The sequence below is a fragment of the Neltuma alba genome, unplaced genomic scaffold (assembly GCF_004799145.2).
Source record: "Neltuma alba isolate B1F8T4 unplaced genomic scaffold, ASM479914v2 tig00001077_pilon, whole genome shotgun sequence".
In the NCBI taxonomy this organism is placed as follows: domain Eukaryota; kingdom Viridiplantae; phylum Streptophyta; class Magnoliopsida; order Fabales; family Fabaceae; genus Neltuma; species Neltuma alba.
Genome location: NW_021632315.1, coordinates 103,153 through 122,910, shown reverse-complemented (window position 1 = coordinate 122,910; position 19,758 = coordinate 103,153). Strand labels below are relative to the sequence as shown.

At 36.9% G+C, this 19,758-nt stretch overlaps 1 long non-coding RNA gene across 3 annotated transcripts; it reads right to left on the bottom strand.

The window, feature by feature from the left end:
• Window positions 1-629: 629 nt before the first annotated feature.
• Window positions 630-4,224, bottom strand: LOC114750302 (uncharacterized). Of its 3 annotated transcripts, none has more exons than XR_003740649.1 (5): window positions 4,185-4,224; window positions 2,753-2,844; window positions 1,338-1,455; window positions 1,016-1,192; window positions 630-756 (listed from the first exon to the last, which is right to left on the bottom strand). It is a non-coding gene; the product is annotated as an uncharacterized LOC114750302 (long non-coding RNA). The 3 variants fall into 3 exon arrangements; XR_003740648.1 differs by lacking the exons at window positions 2,753-2,844; window positions 4,185-4,224 and adding exons at window positions 1,603-1,641; window positions 2,433-2,460; XR_003740647.1 differs by lacking the exons at window positions 2,753-2,844; window positions 4,185-4,224 and adding an exon at window positions 1,603-1,742.
• Window positions 4,225-19,758: the final 15,534 nt, after the last annotated feature.

The window sequence follows — 19,758 nt, the reverse complement described above, 5'->3', positions numbered from 1 at the left end:
TGATATGGAAAAAAAGACAATTAGGAAAGATGATCTACAAAGCCAAAAGATAAATGATATGGGAACAAAATACCCAACGATGAACTGTAAGTCGAGGAACATATCAAACAACCATCCTTAGACAGTCGCGGAAATAGAAGCCGCACCACGCAACAAATGCAAATCATGAAAGGGGAGAAATTTGAGATGGGATCAGGAACCCACATGGTTGCAGAGGGGTGAGAAGTCACAAGAAGAGTCGCTTGGACGGAAAAAGGTAACAAAAGGCGAGACACAGCGGGCAAAGTCGGAGGATTGGAGGGATAGTCGCTTGGGGAGTGGGGAGGTAAACAGAAGGACAGCTCATTAAACTACTGGACAACCCATTAATATGTTAGTAATATTCCACCTAAACCCATAGGCTAGTTGAACCCGCTATAGTGTGAATATTTCTCCACCCGTTTTTGCATTATCAGGCATTACATTATTTCTTAGAAGTATACTAAACTCCATAAGCTCTATCGATCATAACCAATTCCTCATAGAACTCGCAGTCTTAACATCCAAGAACTGAAAATTATAATACTCAAGTTTCATAAATAATAATTTGTAATAAATTCACAACAAATAAATTACAAAAGCAAAAGTAGAAAATGTCCTAAAGAACGTAATATCTTGGATTTAACACAAATGTAAATAGTGGACATGTCACACAACTCATTAATGTAGCCTCATTTCCTCCTAGCCTTCCTTAATGTCCCTCCTTGAAGCTCTTACCTGAAAAAAATGTAAAACTAACGAAATGAGACAACAACCTCAATAACTAGGTGTCACACCTACCACACAAGGTGTTAAGCAGAATACTTATAGAACATTCATTAATAAGAGTACAAAATAACATCCATTTATATATAAACAAACACGTATCCATCGTAACATAACCAATAGTAATTATAATTTTTTGCCAAGAGCGTAACACACATAGTAGTTTAGGGTCATAATTCACAGGTAATTAAAATCATGATATTCAACATACCTAATCTAGTTTGGTCAGATTATATTCACAGTCTAGATGTCATCAAAGTCTAGATTAAGTTCAAAGTCTGGATCAAGTTGACCACAATCTGAGACTTGAACTAGTAACCCACGTGCCTTTGTAATCTCATCCAATGTTTTCATTCCCTTAATAATCTTCCCAAAAACCACGTGAAACCTACACAAAAATTCCAGATAATAGGATTGATAAGTTATACACTTTTAAAAAAGCAATATTTGAAGACCAAACTGTATTCACACCCCAGCCACCTATCAGAAAGGTGAAAACGGGGCAGAACACAGTACTAAATATATAAACGAACTTGTCTAGACTTGAATCTCCATTCAATGTGATTGTAAAATGTGAGCCAATTCCATAACGATCAGCAATGTTCATAGTTAGAAGTCCTCGTTGATCATGTTTAAGCACAGGAGCCTCATCTGAAATAAATCATAAGAACAATGTAAATACCCCGTTTACCAAAATATATACCCAGGTATTTTGAGCTATGTCTATGAAAACAAAATATTTTAAATTACTGCATTCTATATAGTAAGGACAAAAATGAATATTATTGACATTCTCACGTGGGAAATATTCATCATAGATGCTTTCCCCGCAAGTACCTGCAAAAATACATGATAAAGAACCAACATGTGTGAGACAAAAAGTACATCAAGAGAGAAAAAATTGAAATTTATAGAGACTTATACTTGAAATTAATGCAAACAATTTAAAACTCACTCCAGAATTAATATTCAACTTCCAAGCATAATCCACAGTCTTACTCTAATAGATTAATGTTATGTATTTGTAATTATAAATTAATAAGAAAATATTTAAATATAATATAAATAGGATAAATAAGATTTAAATGATATTAATAAGATTTAGATAGGATTTAATTATATTAGTAAGATTTGGATAGATTAGGATATCTAAATAATATTTAAATAATATTAGGAAATCTACTTCGATTTACATCTACTAGTGCTTTTGCTTATAAATAAGTATTACTTGTAACTCAGTTTTGCAATTTGACTGAAGCTACTCAGTTTCTCCTGGTTTCCTTTGCTTCTCTATTTTCACTTCCCTCTTTGTCTTCCCTATTTCTTTACTTTCCATAATTAAGGTTCAAACAGTGAAGAAAAGGAAAGAAAATGGGGGAAACACCAACCAAAAAAAAGACCAGCCTATTAAATAACTTACACATCCACAGACTCATGTTATAACTCATGCAATGCATGATTAAAAAAATGAATGTTATTATCCAATTAGTAATAGTAATTACTACACAAGATGATATGACCAAAAATATAAGATGGACAACTTAAAAAACATGAAAGTGACTAAATGTATTGAATCAAACCACAATCTAGAAAAACTAGATACCACAATGCAGCAATACAAAACATACCAGTTGAACCGCCCAGATCCCCCCCCTGCAAAATGAAAACCAGCTATCAATATGAAGCTAAGATACCACAATACATACAAAACGGCTTGGACATTACATTATGGAACTTAATAGCATTGTGAGATGGACGACTTAGTAAGCAAAAGCTTAAAATCACATCACAAGAAGGAACATCTTCAACCACAAAATAAAGGAACATAAAGAAGGAGCATCTACTAAGCCGTGTTCATCTTCAAGATTTCAACCACAACATGATGGATAGATGATAGATCTACAATACAGAAGAGTGATCTTAGAGGTAAAAAGAGTATAACATATACCTTCACATATGAGATGTCGCTCCGAATCCGGTAGAAAAAAGAGTTCTTGTAATGCAGGGGCAAACCTGTTTTCCGCCCAATTCCCATTTCACCTGAACAAGGAGAAAAACTAAATGAAAAATGGGAAACTACATCATAAGCCATAAAATCTAAATACATTCGCATGACCAAGGGCTTATTCAGTTAGTCAATTGAAGAATAATTATTATTTACCATTGTTCTGTATTATATGATTTGCATATATCTAGAATATTCCCAGTAGGGACAAGTGGCATTATTGTTTGTATACTCTCTATAAATAGAACCGCACATGCCCAAAGATGATAATTTAGGAGCATCTACTATTAGAATTGTTTCAGCACTTGCAATTGCTTTCAATTGGTAAGTCAGGCAGCTTGACACCAATAATGCCTTTTTAAATGGTTTTCTCACTATACCAATCTTTATGGAACAGCCAGAAAGGTTCATTGATCCCACTAAGCCAAACTGAGAGTGTAAACTATCCAAGGCACTCTATGGGCTAAAGCAAGCACCAAGGGCATGGTTTGACCAACTCAGAAATGTTCTACTTGCTTGGGATTTCACTAACTATAAAGGTGATATATCTCTCTTTATCTACTCAAATATTTCCCAAATATTAATGGTCTTTATATATGTTGATGACATATTAGTCACAGGAAGCAACTCTTACAGCCTGAAATACTTCACCGAAAAGCTCCACAGCATATTGTCATTATAAGATCTTGGGTCCATTCACTACTTCTCGGGAATTGAAGCTCACCGAGACAGTTCTGAACCCCATCTAACTCGAGGGAAACACATTTTAGACCTCTTGGATAGATTTCAAATGAGCAATGCCACACCTTGTCAAGCTTCAATGGCTGCACACAAGTCTCTCTCTATAAACTCAGGAGAACCACTTGAAAATCCGTCTCAATATAGGAGTACAGTGGAAGCATTACAGTACTTATGTAACAGTCATCCAGATATTCGTTTCAGTGTTGGAAAATTAAGTCAGTTCCCATCGAAGCCTACCACTGAACACTGGAAAGCAATAAAACATGCGCTCCAATCATGCTCGTTTTTTGTGTCTAAGAGACAAGTCAGGCGTTATAGTGACTCCATCAAGAAAAAGTCAACAGAGTCAGATCACCAATGAAAAGAAGAGGAGGAGGAGAGAAGTCGAAGTAGAGGAGAGAGTTAAGAATAATTATTATTTACCATTGTTTTATATTATATGATTTGCATATATCTAGAACATTCCAAGTGGTGGCATTGTATTGTTTGTATACTCTCCTTTATAAATAGAACCGCATATGCCCGGAGATGATTATTCAGGAGCGTCATTACATTAGCATATTACTTTTCTAGTCAGATAGTAATTGCAGAGAAATAGGATTTTAGTAGGGGGCAAAAACCATCAAATTATTACCTGTACATAGAGCACGAAAATTTTCTGCAGTGTAAGGGGCAATATCGTAGAACAGCTGGAATGGTGAAAGAATTCATTAAGTTGCAAAATCCACAAAAGCAAAGAACTTCATCATCTATCACAATAGTCATTGTAATTCAAAAGTATTGAAAAGAAAACAGATACCTCAAAAACCATCCTTCCAACATGCACCTTATCTACAGAGACATCCATAAAAACCCAGGGATTCCTATTCTCTGCCATTGTCCTTCTTTTCTTGAGTCATAACTCAAGCCAACAACCACTGAAGTAACAGAAGTCAACAAAGGGACACCAGTTAATTATTGATATTAAGTAGTACTGCATAAGAAGACGCTGATACTCAAGTTTCCATTCAACAATTGGAGCACAGTACTCCCTGTAAAATTCTAACTAAAAGGGAAAAAAAACACGTCATATGCAGCATTGCCGTTGTCCCCACACACCTCTTGGACACAGTTGAGTATAATGATTTCAAAACGCTTCTCTTTTCCGTTTAATCATACATTCAACATACATAAACAGCAAAGGCAAAAAGAAGCCACAGATCAGGTAAAAAACTAATTAGATGAAATCAATGAAGAAAGAAATGTGACAAAATTCGACTTGTAATATGAAAATTACAATTACAATGATAGCTAATAATCAGAAGCAGAGGGCAGTATTCCGAACAAAACATTATCAACATTAGTTTCACCCGTAAGCTAATAATAAGGTTCGAGATGAGAGGGAATCAAGTGCTACAGTATATCAAATAAAAGGAAAAGGGGTGTAGAAAAAGTCATTACATCAGAATGAATGCAGAAGAATTGTGATTCAAGTGACAACACCGTGTGGCGTCGGAAACAGAGGGCAGGGGGAACGAACTGGGTACCGTCGTCTGTCAGGCGTTGCCTCGGCGTCAGCATGAAGGAGAGAAGAGCACCCGAACTCAAGCCTCGGGTGCGACTGGCCGGCTCTGCGAGTAAGGATGAGAGTCTAGAGATTGGAGGAGAGGCCTGTGCGAGCGGGGCCTCGTCGGCGTCGAATAGAGAGGCGGTCGGAGGAACAGAGGCCGAGAGGGTTCGTGGAGGAATAGGACGCGTCTGTCTAGACAGAAAGCCAAGGGTTTCGGCGTCGAACAGAGAGGAGGTGAATAATGATGAGAGTCTAGAGATTGGAGGAGTGCTGTGCGAGCGCCGCCTCGTCGGCGTCCAATAGAGAGGCGGCCGGAGGAAGAGAAGCCTAATAGCGAGGCAGGAGAAGGGACCGAGATTTAGTGGGGAGAAGGGCACGCGTCTGTGAAGGCAGGGAGACTAGGGTTTCAATTTTAAATGATGTCACGGGGCATTTGGATAGCAAGCAAATCATAATTTTAAAATTTTAAAACAAAATAAAAATAAAGAAAATTGGTAAAAAATTATTTTAATTTATGTAAAAATATTTTTTAAATTAACCAAACACCCATTTAGAGTTTTAGTTATTGTCTAGGGTGTGTTTGTTGTTTACTTCGGTTAATGAAAAGAAAGGGAAGGAAAGATTGGGAAAGAATTTTAATGTTATTTTTAATTTTTAATTGGTTTCGGAGGGAATAAGAGGGAAGATATCTTTATATGGATAATTTTATCTTTACCTATTTAAGTAGTTTTTTTAATCAGCATTTTTTTAAAGTATATTTATATTGATATACATATTCAAGATTATATTTTATGATTCTAATCACAGTATATGATAATACTAATTTTAAATATTAGTCATAGTAGTAATAAAGAGATTTACTACATATCAGTGATAGTGATTGCTAATGGAAAATCATACCATATTATCACCAAATTTTAACAAAATCCCAACTAACATATTAGTTCAAGCAATGAAATCTGCCAATAAATAAATACAAATAATAAAAAAATTTAAAATAAATATTTAAAAAATATCCCAAAAAAAATCACAATAAATCTTCCTCTAGCTAGATCTTCATCCTAATTCTGATTAACAGCGGAGGCATCCTTTGCAAGTGGCCAAGGATCCTTCTCAAAGGCGGCATCATCATCTTCATCATCAATAATGATGCAAATCTCAGGTAGAAACAATCTTGTAGAAGTAAAGATGATGATTGCGTTGGCAAAAAGAAAACAAAGAAGGTGAAGATGGAGGGAGAAGAAAGCTTAAACAAAAGCAAAGAAGATCTCTTTTCGAACAGTGAGATCGGGTGAAGCAAGAGAATGATAAAAGGCAACAATAGGCACAAACGGATGATACAAAGCAAAAGGGCGAGCATCGGTAACTTAGCCAGAGTGAAGAAGAACAAAGCAACCGAGAATGAAAGAAATACTGGGTGTTTGAGTGAAAGCAAAATCATAGTTTTAAAAGTACAAAGTAAATATATGGAGGACTTAAAAGATGTTTGTCAAAAGTACTTTTGGATTATCCCAAACACCCTTTATCCCATGCATATTGAGAAGTTAGCATGGGTAACTAAGATATGACAGAAAATTTCTCCCCCTTCAAATAACCCTCAGTTTAGTAGGACAGGTGGAGATGGGAAGGGATGAGAAAAAAGACAATTTTATTTCCCCTCCCTCTTCTCGTTTTAACCAAACACACTAGTCTCATCTCCCTTTCTCTCCTTCTCCTCCCCTTCCTTTCAAAAACTCTTCAATCAGACACTACCTTAATTGCAAGAGTTGAGAAAAGGCAAAATGTTGCTTCAGGTAGAAATTCCAGTGCACCAGTTTTTGACTTTTTGTTGTACATGTGTACTACGTATTTGCATCTTTTCTTTACAATGAAAGCATCATTTTTTAAATAAGTAAATAAATAAAGGCATAGAAGTCAATGATTTGAGGTTATAAATGGGAACAAACTTGTGATTCCACACTCAAAACAAGCCCTAATCAGAGTAAAACGAAAATAAATAAAAGAAGAAGAAAAATTTGGCAATCTACTAGAAGAGTCTCCAGAAATTGAAGAAATCCAAGATGAAAATCAAAATATAAAAGAGCTAAAATGTGTTTGAACAGGATTGAGGATGAAAAGAGACAGAGCAAACTGATAAAAAAATGAAGAAATTAAAGGTGAAATTGAAGATTGAAGATGTAGAGCAAAACAAATTAGTTAGATAAAGTTTAGTTTAAAAAATATACAGATAGAAACATAAGAACAATATAAATATAAAGATAAAAATATTTTTTAATTTTAAAAAATTATTTTTATATAAGTCATAAATAAATTTTAAATATTTTTGTAATTGTGCGAAACAAAAATCGCTTTTGACCTATAAATCATATTGGTTAAAAATTATGACAAAAATGTATTTTAATTTTAAAAAGTTGCTTTTGACCCTCTGATCGCTGCCACAAACAGGTACTACATCTAGCCTTCAAACAAGTGGAAGAGCAATCGAAGATGGTTAATTGGGAACAATTTTGGTAGTTGGGAACAGCGTCGTTGGAGAGGAGGAACGAGAAGCTTGAAACGTGGCCGCTGTTAGAGAGGGGGAAGGAAGTGTTGGCAAATGAGTAGATGAATCATGAATGGTTAGGTAATTTCATTTTTTAAAAATAATAAATTAATATTAATAAACATATGTGGATTATTTTTTATCTTTTATTTTTTCCCTCCACGGCCAACTAGATATCTTCATAAAGAGACCTAAATTTCTGTCAGCTTTCATTGAAGTGGATTCCCAGGACGATGAAGCAGAGGCAAGCCCAAGAGACTTGAGAATTTAGTCCACAAGCCTACGTCTCTTAGCGTGGCGAATTATAGCAGAGGAAGTACCACTTGTTTGAATCTGATCGACTTCAAAGCCAGGCGTCTCGAAATTTTGATGTTCCGAATTGGAGAATAAAGAGTCTTTCCCCTCAGCCAGCTGTTTAGTATACGTGTGATCTTTAGGCTAAAATTCTCGTCCACCTATTGAAGTAATGCCTATGGACGAGAGGACACGTCATGCCTAGCAGTATTAGAGAATGGCACCTGTTCACCAGTACTCTTCTCCTACTCCAAACTAGTAAATGGGTACCCAACAGAATGTGAATTGAGTAAGGTGATCAAAGGATCACCGTTACTAGGTTTTCCACTGCCTCGAGAATCAGACCTCTCTCCCTGAAGATCACCAGAAGAAAGCAAATGATCCGGATCCTCATGACGCTTTGAAGAATTACTCCCTCCCAGATTAAGAGGATCAGAATCCTGAGGATTATCATCTAGATCCGGGTCACCAGAATCCCCAACGCTAGAATTACTTCCATGATCATCATCATAAGGGCCGTCCGAATCATCAGAATTATCTGGAAGATTTACCGCACCAGGAGGTGGCTGCAATGCATTATGCATGTCCCGTGAGAACTTGACCAAATGGAGAAAAATCCTTAACAACGTACTGATCATAACCATCCTCATCTGAATACCAGATCCTGGCAGCCCTACAAGTTTTGGCCTTATCCCTAGAAGCAATGTTATTGTTGGAAACAAACAGAAAGCGATAATCACGGAAAAAAATGAACCCCATGCGTTTGATGAATTCTTAACTTATGAAAAGCAAGACCCAACTGCATGTGTTGAAAATTCCAAGTACAGTGACGGTCAATGAATCCAATACGGCCACATTGGTAACATAATCGAAATACCCGTTCACAGCGGACCTGAAGCCATTCTCTACGCTGCGATTTCAGGTGCACTCTAATAGCAACTAACAGCGAAAGAGATGGTTAAACCAGCACCTGAATGCAAAGAAATTGAACATTACAAGGACGACATGATATCCATCTTTCAAAACTCTCCCAGCATATTCCCCAGAACTCGCGCTGTGGAAAGAGTGAAATAGCTTGGAGGCAAGCCCCAAATTTGAACCCAAAGAGCGATCTTCGTAGGCTGTTCTTCAGCAAGGACCAAATGCGCTCTCCATGGTCGCATCTCTATTACAGTATTCTCAACAGACCATGAACCATTTCGCAGAACATATTCTCTTTCAGCATCATCCTCAAACCAAAGGTAATATGCATTAATAAGGTTCACCAGGATAGCGAAATCGTGCTTCAAATGCCATGCATGTGGCACTGCACACCGGATTCTTTCAATATTGAGAACCTTGCCATCAATCTAGAATCCTAACAGACCCTGGCTCTAAAACTCATCCGCCTCAGAGTTGGGAAGTTGATCCAAGGCCACCGCCGGTCCCTGCATGACTACCTGGAAATGTTGGAATGGTGATCCAGAGTTCACGTCTTCTAAATCCATTGACTCATCCTAAGAGTTGCTCTCTTGAGGCCAGTCATACATCAATAATTACCCGTTGAAACCGACATGGGAAAATCTCTCAGTAAGGAGACAATCCCAGAGTACACAAGGAAGAATAGTAAAAACAAAAATGTTCAGAGCAGTAGCAGGAAAAGAGCTTCTGAAATCACCAAGATGACATCGTAAAGCATAAGCAAGCGACCCAGAAAAGTAGAGAAAAGTCAGACACTCTCTCTCTAAAACCAACAAGTGGATCTCCCGTAAATTTCAAAAGTTAACTTGCAAGTTGTGTGAAAAAAAATTTGTAAATAATATTAATATTTAAGTTATAAAATAGGAAAAATTGCAAATAAAGACTCCAATATATAAAATAAAAATTAGGGACCCTGAATTTGGAAAATAGCTGCATAGGACCCGGTCCTAAATTGCAAATATGAAATGTGGGTTAAATGTTTGAAATGCCCTTTACTCATTTGGAAGAAAAAAAAAAAAAACCTGTCCGTGTTCTCCCGCCTCCCCAACTTGCGATAACTTCCCTCTGCTCTGTCCAGATTCTCTACACTCTATCCATTTTTGCACAGGAGGTTGCTTCCATTTTGCAGTAACATTTTCAGCGAGAGGAGTATTGTGTAAAAGAAGAATGTATTTGCTGTGGGAGAGGAGAACGGAGTAGTGCTGGAGTAGTGATCTGTCAGCATTGTCGAAGGCAGGGGAAGAGGTAGAGGCATCATCACAGTCGTGTGTGGCTATCAGAGTTAACAGCGGCATTTAGCGACAAAATCTGGTGGTAAGTTTGAAGCTTTGGTTTGTTTGTATTGGTTGCTACATGTGTGATATGTTAAGGAGAGGGAATGCGTTTAGGGCAGGAAAATATATCTATGTTTTTCTGTCAAATAAGTTGTGATTGATTGGCCAAAAATGCTTATCTGTGGAAGATGTGTGAATGGGTTTAGGTTGGAAGGGAATGAGAAGATCAGTTAGGAGGATGACAAGATTAGTTTTGGGAAATGACGACATGCGAATGGGTAAAGTGCAAATTAAATTAGTTAACTGTAAATTGATTTGAAGAGATGTTAAAGTGTTAGTTTAGTTTAAAATGACAATATGGAAAAAGGGGGATTGAGAAGTTGATAATGTTGAACAACAATTGCGTAATTGACAAGTTGGTAATAGGAAATAACAAGTTTAATATAGTGAATAACAAATTATTGAGTAGTTGGGAATAAGAAGGTTGCCACGAGGTCCTAACAAGTTAACAATAGAAAATGACAAGTTTAAAAATGACAATAACAAGTTGGGAATAACAAAGGCGAGTATAACAATTAGAGAACTTTATAATCTGAAATAACTAGTTGATAATTGTAAATGACAAGTTAAATAATTAGAAATAACAAGCATGAGAAGTAGTTGAGAATAACAAGTTTAGTTTGAGAAATTAACAACTTGCTTATATAAAATTACAAGTTCATGTTTCGTAATAAAAAGTCAACGGTGGTGATGTAAGAAGACTGTTAGTTAAAGAATAGATTGTTAACAAAGGTGATAGTTAGTTAGTAAGTGTGGCTGTGAAGGATTGTATGTTGAATGTTTTGCAGAAAAAAGAAGATGGCATCAGAAGGAGCCTCTGGATAATAAAGGCACGCAATGGTTGGTTGTTATTCAGAAGTGAGTTTATGGCCACAATAACTGACCCTAACAAGACAGCCAAACAAAAAAGAGATGCTGCATCAAATGCATTGAAAGCTCTGTCTGCTGAAGAGAAGATAAGGTACCAAGGGGGCGAAGAAAACAAGGCCACAAAAAGGAGAAGAGGAGAAAAAGAAACATGTTCCATCATTTCTAACTCGAGTGTCCCTGAAGGGTTTAAGAAAATTACTGTACTTTGTGAATAATAATGAAGACTTAAGGAAGAGGGTTGAGAGGATAGGCTTTGGGAGGTTGTTGAAATTTGGATTAAAGAGACTACCCCATGATCTCATTGTGACTATGTTGAGATCATATAACCCGCCAACACATCAATTTACAATTAGGGGCAAATCAAAGGAAATAGGAGCACAAGATGTTGAGCAGCTCCTAGGAATCCGTCACGGTAGGGAGGAGGTGAAAACTAAAGTTGATGAGGGTGATGCTACGTATTAGGACTTGAGAAATGAATATCAAAAATTGTCATTCAGCAAAATACTAAAAGACATTATTTTAGGGGAAGAGGATCACATATTTGAGTTTTTATTTGTGTTATATATGCTGGGTACTTTTCTATGTCCGAAATCAAGCTCAGAAGTGAGTGAGAAGTTAGTCAGAGTCATGCGTTGCACAATGGATGACTTTGGAAAGTATGATTGGGCTACCTATATTATAAAGGACATATGGAAAGAAATGGGAGACTATGTCAAAGTGTACAGGCAGGGCAATGAAGGGCAGGGGAGCAGCACTATTGGTGGCTACATATACTTGCTTCCAGTATTACTATTTTGTTTCTCATTGTGTTTACATTTGATTACCAATGTGCATAACATTAATGTTGAATATATGTGCCTGGCTTGTAGCTTTTTTGGTGAATATTTTAACCTCAACACACCCGTTGGTTGAGAGTCCACTATTGCAATTGAATACTAGATCAATGAGAAGATAAAAGAAGTGGCCAACAAGGAGAGGAAGAGTGTTAGGAGAATTATGTATGGAGAAAAGGCAGTAAAGCTGTGACAGGAAAAGAAGAGAGGATAAATGTAGAGTTTTTAGACCCAGTATGTGGTCTAATTGGTAAACAGAAGTTTTTATTTGGTAACCTGAACTTCTTATCTGCCATAGTTATGTTGTCATTTCCTATACTGAAGTTGTGATTCGCTATTGTGAAATAGAGCTGGTAAAGGTGCAGATCCCAAGACAGGGAGATGGTGGGAAAGGTAAATCAAGAGGAAAGGCTCAGGTTAAGACAGTACTTACAAATATCAGTGAAGCTGAAGATGATGAGGAGGACAGGTGCAACAATAATGACACAACTGAGGAAAAGGAGAAGGATGAAGGAGGCAGTGAAGATGAAGATAGTCATGGGAAGGGTGACATGGAGGATCACAGCGAGAATGAAAAGAAGGACGAAGAGGGTTAAGGGGATGGTGATGACATGGGTGAAGGAGACAGGGAACACAAGGGTGATGGGGAGGGTGATGATAAGCAACCACTTGTAATGGAGAGTACAATACCCACAACTAGTTATCCCATGGAAGTGCCACTTAATGTTAAAGGTTATGAAGAGGAGGATGACAAACCGCAGCCAGTTCCCCCATGAAAGTGCCAGGCAGCATTGTAGGTGATGATATAGAGGGTGACATAGCTACAGCCAGTTCCCCCAGGGAAGTGTCACCCAGTGTTAAAGGTGATGATGCAAAGGGTGACATATCGATGGAGGTATCCCCCTTGGCCATTGTTGAATATGTTTAGCTTGATCCAGAACCTGCATCTATGGAGCCACAACAACTAAGGAGATCTACTAGGGTTCGATTCAGCAAAATCAAGTCTCCTTGGTTAGAGTTGAAGGCATAATCGAGAGTGAAGAGGCCTATAGAGCCTAAAGATATTTTTTCCAACTTAGTCAGTCGAGCTGTCAAAGATGATAAGGGTGAGATGTAAGTGAAAATCTTAGCTTATGTGATGTTATTTGTTGACTACATTTTAAGATAATAAATCTGGAAACTCACTTGAATAAGTTTCAGTCCTTTGATCAGAATGTTCAATGAAGACATCCCCTCGATGATTGCTGCATTCGCTTAGTGGAAATAACAGGGTAAGTAACCGAGTGATGTCATTGGTCTGTAAGGCTTTAGTGTAAGAGTAGTAGCCAGTTGAAGGGTGAGTCATGAGGCATATATTCGACACAGACTTCACGATGAGGTTTTTGTATTACAATATACTTTGGTGATTTATAAGTTTGTAAATGGAAATGATAGAATAAAGTGTGTTACAGTGAATAACAACTTCATTTTCGCGTCTCACAGAAGAAATTTAAGTGAATGTTCGATGATTTCAGAGTTTGAGAGGTTTGGCAAAGGTCGAAAGGGCTTAGAGAGTGATTTTGGGTGGAAAGGAGTGAGTAATTTAATGGAACAGTGGAATTATAGCCATTGCGCGAAAACAGGGGAAGGCGTTTATCGAATTAGGGTTCTATAACTGACAAGGATTTTTCAAAATCTGAACGTTATAAATACTAAATTTATCGATCAAGTTATCGATCAATGAGTGATCGATCACGTGTTCGATAAATAAGAAGAACACACTAGAACACTAAAGATAATTATCAATCAAGTTATCAAACAATGAATTATCAATCACGTTATCGATGTTAATTAAAAATGCATACCTGGTCTGGTTTATCGATCATTGGATTGATTAACAGTTTAGCAATCAGCTTATCGATAATTCTTACCCATTGACTGATTTGTCTGAAATCCTTATTACTCTTAATCGATGTGTTGATCGATAATTGAGTGATCGATTAGCTTATCGATAACATTCCTTCCAACTTCTTTGTTTTGCTCCATATACCTTATTTATCGATCAGTTGACGGATAAATCAACCCTTCCTTACAACATGATTATCGATGTCTTCATCAATCATTCCATACTCTGTTTGCCTCTGTTTCTCGACGTTTAAACAAAGCTTCCTGCACAACAAATTTCTATACACTTCGATGCTTAAGTTAGTCTTTTAATCATCAAAACTTTAAATCTAAATGCTTAAATTAAAGGAATAATATGAGATTTCTTACAACTCATTGGGATTTACCATTCCCAATTCTCTTCTGAAGTAATTGAACTTTTGTTGGTCGAGAGGCTTCGTGAAAATGTTTGCTATTTGATATTCAGTGGGAATGAATTCTACCTTCACATCTTTCTTTTAAACATGGTCCCGAATAAAGTGATGTCGAACATCGATGTGCTTGGTTCGGGCATGGTGAACTAGATTCTTGGACAGGCTTATTGTGCTCGTGTTGTCACATAGAATTGGAATCTCCTTCAAGTTGATTTCCAAATCTTGTAGTTGTTGCTTTAACCATAGAATCTGGGCAAAACAACTGGCAATAGCAACATATTCTGATTCTGTGGAGCATATTGCCACATCATTCTACTTTTTGCTTGACCACAAGACAAGGCATCCTCCCAAAAATTGACATTGTCCTTTGGTATTCTTTCTGTCTGTCTTATAACCTCCATGATCAGCATCTGAGTATCCCATTAGATATTCTACTCCTTTTTTTGGATACCAAATTCCTAAATTTTGTGTTCCAACAAGATATCTGAGAATTCTCTTAACGGCTTCTTCATGTGATTCCTTGGAGGCTGATTGGTATCTTGCACACATTCCTATACTGAATTGAATATCTGGTCTGCTTGCTATTAGGTAGAGTAATGACCTTATCATTCCTCTATACTTGGTCAGATTCACATCTTTGCCCTTCTCGTCTGTGTCAAGTGAGATGGTTGAGCTCATAAGAGTCTTTACACTTTTAACATTTTCTAATCCATATTTTAGTAATTCCTTGAGATACTTTTTCTGGGATATGAATATGCCATTTCTCTTCTGCTTGATTTGCAATCCCAGAAAGAAGTTCAGTTCTCCTATCATTGACATCTCAAACTCACCTTGCACTAACTTGGCAAACTCTTGACAGAGATCCTCATTAGTAGCTCTGAATATAATATCATCCACGTAAATTTAAACAATTAAAAGTTCCTTTCTACTTCTTTTGATGAAAAGTGTGGTGTCCACTTTGCCTCTTTTAAAACCTTTTTCTATCAGGAAATTGCTAAGTTGTTCATACCAAGCTCTAAGAGCTTGTTTGAAACCATATAAAGCCTTTTTCAGTTTGTAAATATGATTAGGGAAATTGGAATCTTCAAAACCAGGAGGCTGTTCGATAAAAACTTCTTCCAAAATATAACCATTCAAAAAAGCACTTTTAATATCCATTTGATATAATTTGAAATCTTCTATGCAAATAAAGGCTAAAAGTACTCAGATGGCTTCCAATCTAGCTACTAGAGCATATGTTTCCTTATAATCAATACCTTCTTCTTGATTATAGCCTTTAGCTACTAGTCTGGCTTTATTCTTAACGATTTGTGCAGATTCATTGAGCTTATTTTTGAATACCTATTTGGTGCCTATGACTGGATGGTCATTAGGTCTGGATACCAACTCCCAAACTTGATTTCTTTCAAATTGGTTCAGCTTTTCCTGTATTACTACTATTCAGAATTCATTTGATAGAGCCTCGTTAACATTGGTTGGTTCAATATGTGCAAAGAATACAGAGAAACGCACTTCATTGAACACTTGTCTCCAGGTTTTGACCCCTTCATTAACTTTATCAATGACTTGTTCCAAAGGATGATTTCTATTATGTCTCCGAGTTTTAGGCTGTTCTAAATTTTCTTGAGAAAGAGGTTCATTTGAATCATCTTTGTTTTCTAAAGATTCTTCTAAAAGTACTTTGTTTGAAGATTTGTTCAAATTCAATTTTTCAAAGTTTTGAACGATCTCAGCATCATCATCTAGAGGTTTTGAAATCAACTCAGTTTCAACAAACACAACATGTATTGACTCTTCAATAATGAAAGTACATTTGTTGAAAACTCTATAAGCTTTACTACGATTAGAGTAACTAAGAAATAAACCTTCATCAGCTTTAGGATCGAATTTACTGAGATTTTCTTTATTGTTGTCATGAATGTAGCACTTACTCCTAAAGATCTTTAGATGAGTTAGGTTAGGCTTCCTTCCTTTGTACAGTTCATACGGAGTTTTCCCGAGTAGTATTTTGATGTAAGCTCTATTGGAGATGTAGCAAGCCATGCTCATTGTTTCGGCCTAGAACACTTGTGAAATCCCTTTCTCATTCAGCATTGCTCTTGCCATTTTTGTGAACACTTTGTTCTTGCTTTCCACAACACCATTTTGTTGAGGAGTTCTTGGTGCTGAGAAGTTGTGATCAATCCCATGTTCATCATAATAGTCCTTGAATTTGTTGTTTTTGAATTCTCCTCCATGGTTAGACCTGATTGACACAATAGAAATACCTTTCTCATTTTGGACCTTTTTGGCAAAAATGATAAATGCATTAAATGTCTCATCTTTAAAGGAAAGAAATAGAGTCCAAGTGAATCTCGAATAGTCATCAACTATCACAAGAGTATACAGGTTTCCACCGAAACTTTTAACTATTGACGGACCAACCAAATCCATATGAAGCATTTGGAGTGGCCTTTCAGTTGAGACTGTCTTCTTTGATTTAAACAAGGACTTTGTTTGTGAAACATCCTACCTTTAACCCCTCAGAGTACGCATTTGTAAGCGTTATGGTTCAAACAGATCAAAGTACAAGCCCGTGGATTAAAATTTTCAACATAATTACTCGGGTTACTTTTCACTGTTTAAACTCCAGATTTCAGGTCCAACTTTGAAAATTCATAACTAATTCTACAAAAAATCAGAACGGAGCGATTCCAATTTTCACTTAAAGCTCTTTCAATCTTCTACAAGGGAAAAATAACTTTCAGGGCTCAAACCTTGCCAATTAGTACAGTTTATTCGTTAAATATTACTGTTCAAGTGGTCGAAACAGTACTTTCCAGAAATCCTGTCTTGACTTTGAACAGCCATATCTCTTAGCATACACATCCATTTTTTTTGTGATTTACCACTTATTTTAAAGCTTAGGATGTGTCCTGTATAGTCACCAAATTTCATGACTAAATTCATTCATTTGGTCTGCCTCATCATTGGCACCAATTCGTGACTCATTTAGGGACATTCTATCCCTTCAACTTAATTCAATCTTTATAAACAATGTAATTCTCCACCTCTTGTCATGCTATAAATCCACATAATATCTCCATACATAACCTTATACCATTTTACATATCATGACATTTAATATCATCATTCCACATACATGGCATATCAAACATAAATTGATAAACTATGTTACATAACTTAACATGTTATAAGACCATAACATGTTCTTGACTTCTTCCATCAATCCTGCATTCCTCATCCTTGACTTTTCCTCCATGCCCTTTATACCTATTAGGGGTTGTTAAGGGAGGGTGAGATTCGGGAGAATCTCAGTAGCAAGCACTACCCATAAGCATGCAAGACATAATGCAAATGCACGACATGTTATCATAACATCATCATAGGAATGCCATGGAAAGTAAGCTAAAGCATTTCATGCTTTCATAACATATTGCCAAGGCAAAACATAACATAAACTTGCAAACATAACTTTGCAAACATTTCATCATAGCTTAGTCACATCATGGCAACACAACCACATCATGCAAGCATACATATCAAGCACACAATATAGGTGAGTTTACTACCTTGTAACATAGCTTCCCTCTTGCTTTCTGTTTGCTTCCCCTAACCTTCCAAGTGTTTGAGCCTTCGGTTGACATAAACAAGACATCCCCTTGGATGTTCCAAGGTCCTAAACACATCACACGAAACATCAATTAGGACCAAGTTATCAACCTATTCCACACTTGGCTCTTACTTGATCACACTTTGTTTCTAACTTCTCTAACATAAACCTTATCATTTCCCATCCTTAAGATCCATTTCTTGTCAACTAGGACCACTTTAGATGGCCTTAGATTCAAGAAGATCAAATCTGGAAATTTTGGTTTTCGGGTACTGTTCACGCAGCAATTCCAGAAATTTTGCTCAACTTTGAAAATTCATGATTAATTCTAGAAAAATCAAAACTGAGTGGTTCTAAGTCTCACTGAAAGCTTCTCAAGTTATCTTTAAAGGAAAAATAGTCTCAGGAACCAATTCAATGCCGAACAGTACCAGAATTGTACGGAACTCGAAACTCTTCCAAAAGTTCAACACTGTTTCCAGATTTCAAACCCTAACTTTGAAAAATCACCATAAATCGTACACATATCCAAATGAAGTGTTCTATCCATGGATTTAAAGCTTACAGAGTGTACTTTAAGCATGAAAAATTTCAGAGTCAGATATGAGCAGCAACTAATTCGAAATAGGCATCAAATCAGATGCGACAGCCACCACATACCTTGATCTTGAAGCTTGAACTGGCTTGGAACCACTTGGCCTTTCTTTCTCCCTCTTCTTTCTCTCTCTAGGAACCATTTTGCAAGAGCTTCCCCATGGATTCCTTATGCTTGGACGAAATGGTAGGGGGAAGGGGGTATTTATAGAAAGCTAGAACAAATCCTGGCCGTCGGTTCCGATTCGATCTCGGCCATCCATTCTTTCTTCTTGAATAAGTAAGCTCCCTCTCCAAGAAATGTGACACGTGTCCAGGGTGATGTCATCTTGATGACATCATGCTTACATCATCAAGCCACATGTCTTTAATCCGGCCGCACACGTGTCTTGCATCTGACCTTACACGTGTCTTGTATTCAACCGTACACGTAATACCTTCTTTTCCCATCTAACCGTACACTTATCTCTTCCATATTCCTTCATCATTTTGGCATTAAAATAGGGAGGAAATTAATATAAAATTCGTGCAAAATACTACCCTTAGGCATTCCTCCACCTATTTTGCCATTCTGCACCGTATCGGGTACTTTTTTTTTGAGTCCTGACCTACCCGGTACCACTAGGACATGTTCTGACACCATTTTCTCATCTTAATTAAATACATATATGGCGCCATCTTAGAGGAGCATAGATGAAAATAATTAGCTCCACTGACAGGCTACTTAACCTTACTGAGTCATGCAGTAGAGATTTCACTATAACGGGTAGACAAAAAACTGTCTAAAATATTCCCATACTGCATTCTGATTTTTATGCTGTCCATAAATATCTTCTAGTGACTCAGCATGATGACTCGTAGGTGTCATGATTACGCTTGACGACTCAGCATGCTGACTCAGCACCGTCATGATGGCCCTTAGATATTTTCTTTCTCTTTTTCCCAGAAATATTATTAAATAATACTAATCGGGGTTACCCTCTCCGAATTCTTTCTATCGGCTCGTAACTCCGTTGATCTGTCTCTGGGTTTCATTCCTTCCCTTTCATCACGGATATTCCTCTAATTTTTCTCGGGTCAAAAGTCAAACTCTAGACAGCTATTTTGACTTTCCCCGGATAGGGTATAAATAGGCTTTAAATTTAATTAAAGCTAACCTTGTCAGTTTCTGGGGACGGAATTAATTTTACAATCTGTGTAAATTCCTCAACTACTGTTCCCCAGTTTTTCCTGATTATTTGAGGCCATCTCGTACCTTAAATATTTCAATTTGAGTTACTATCTCAAATTGCTCAAAAACCTGAAATGACTTTAGGGCATTT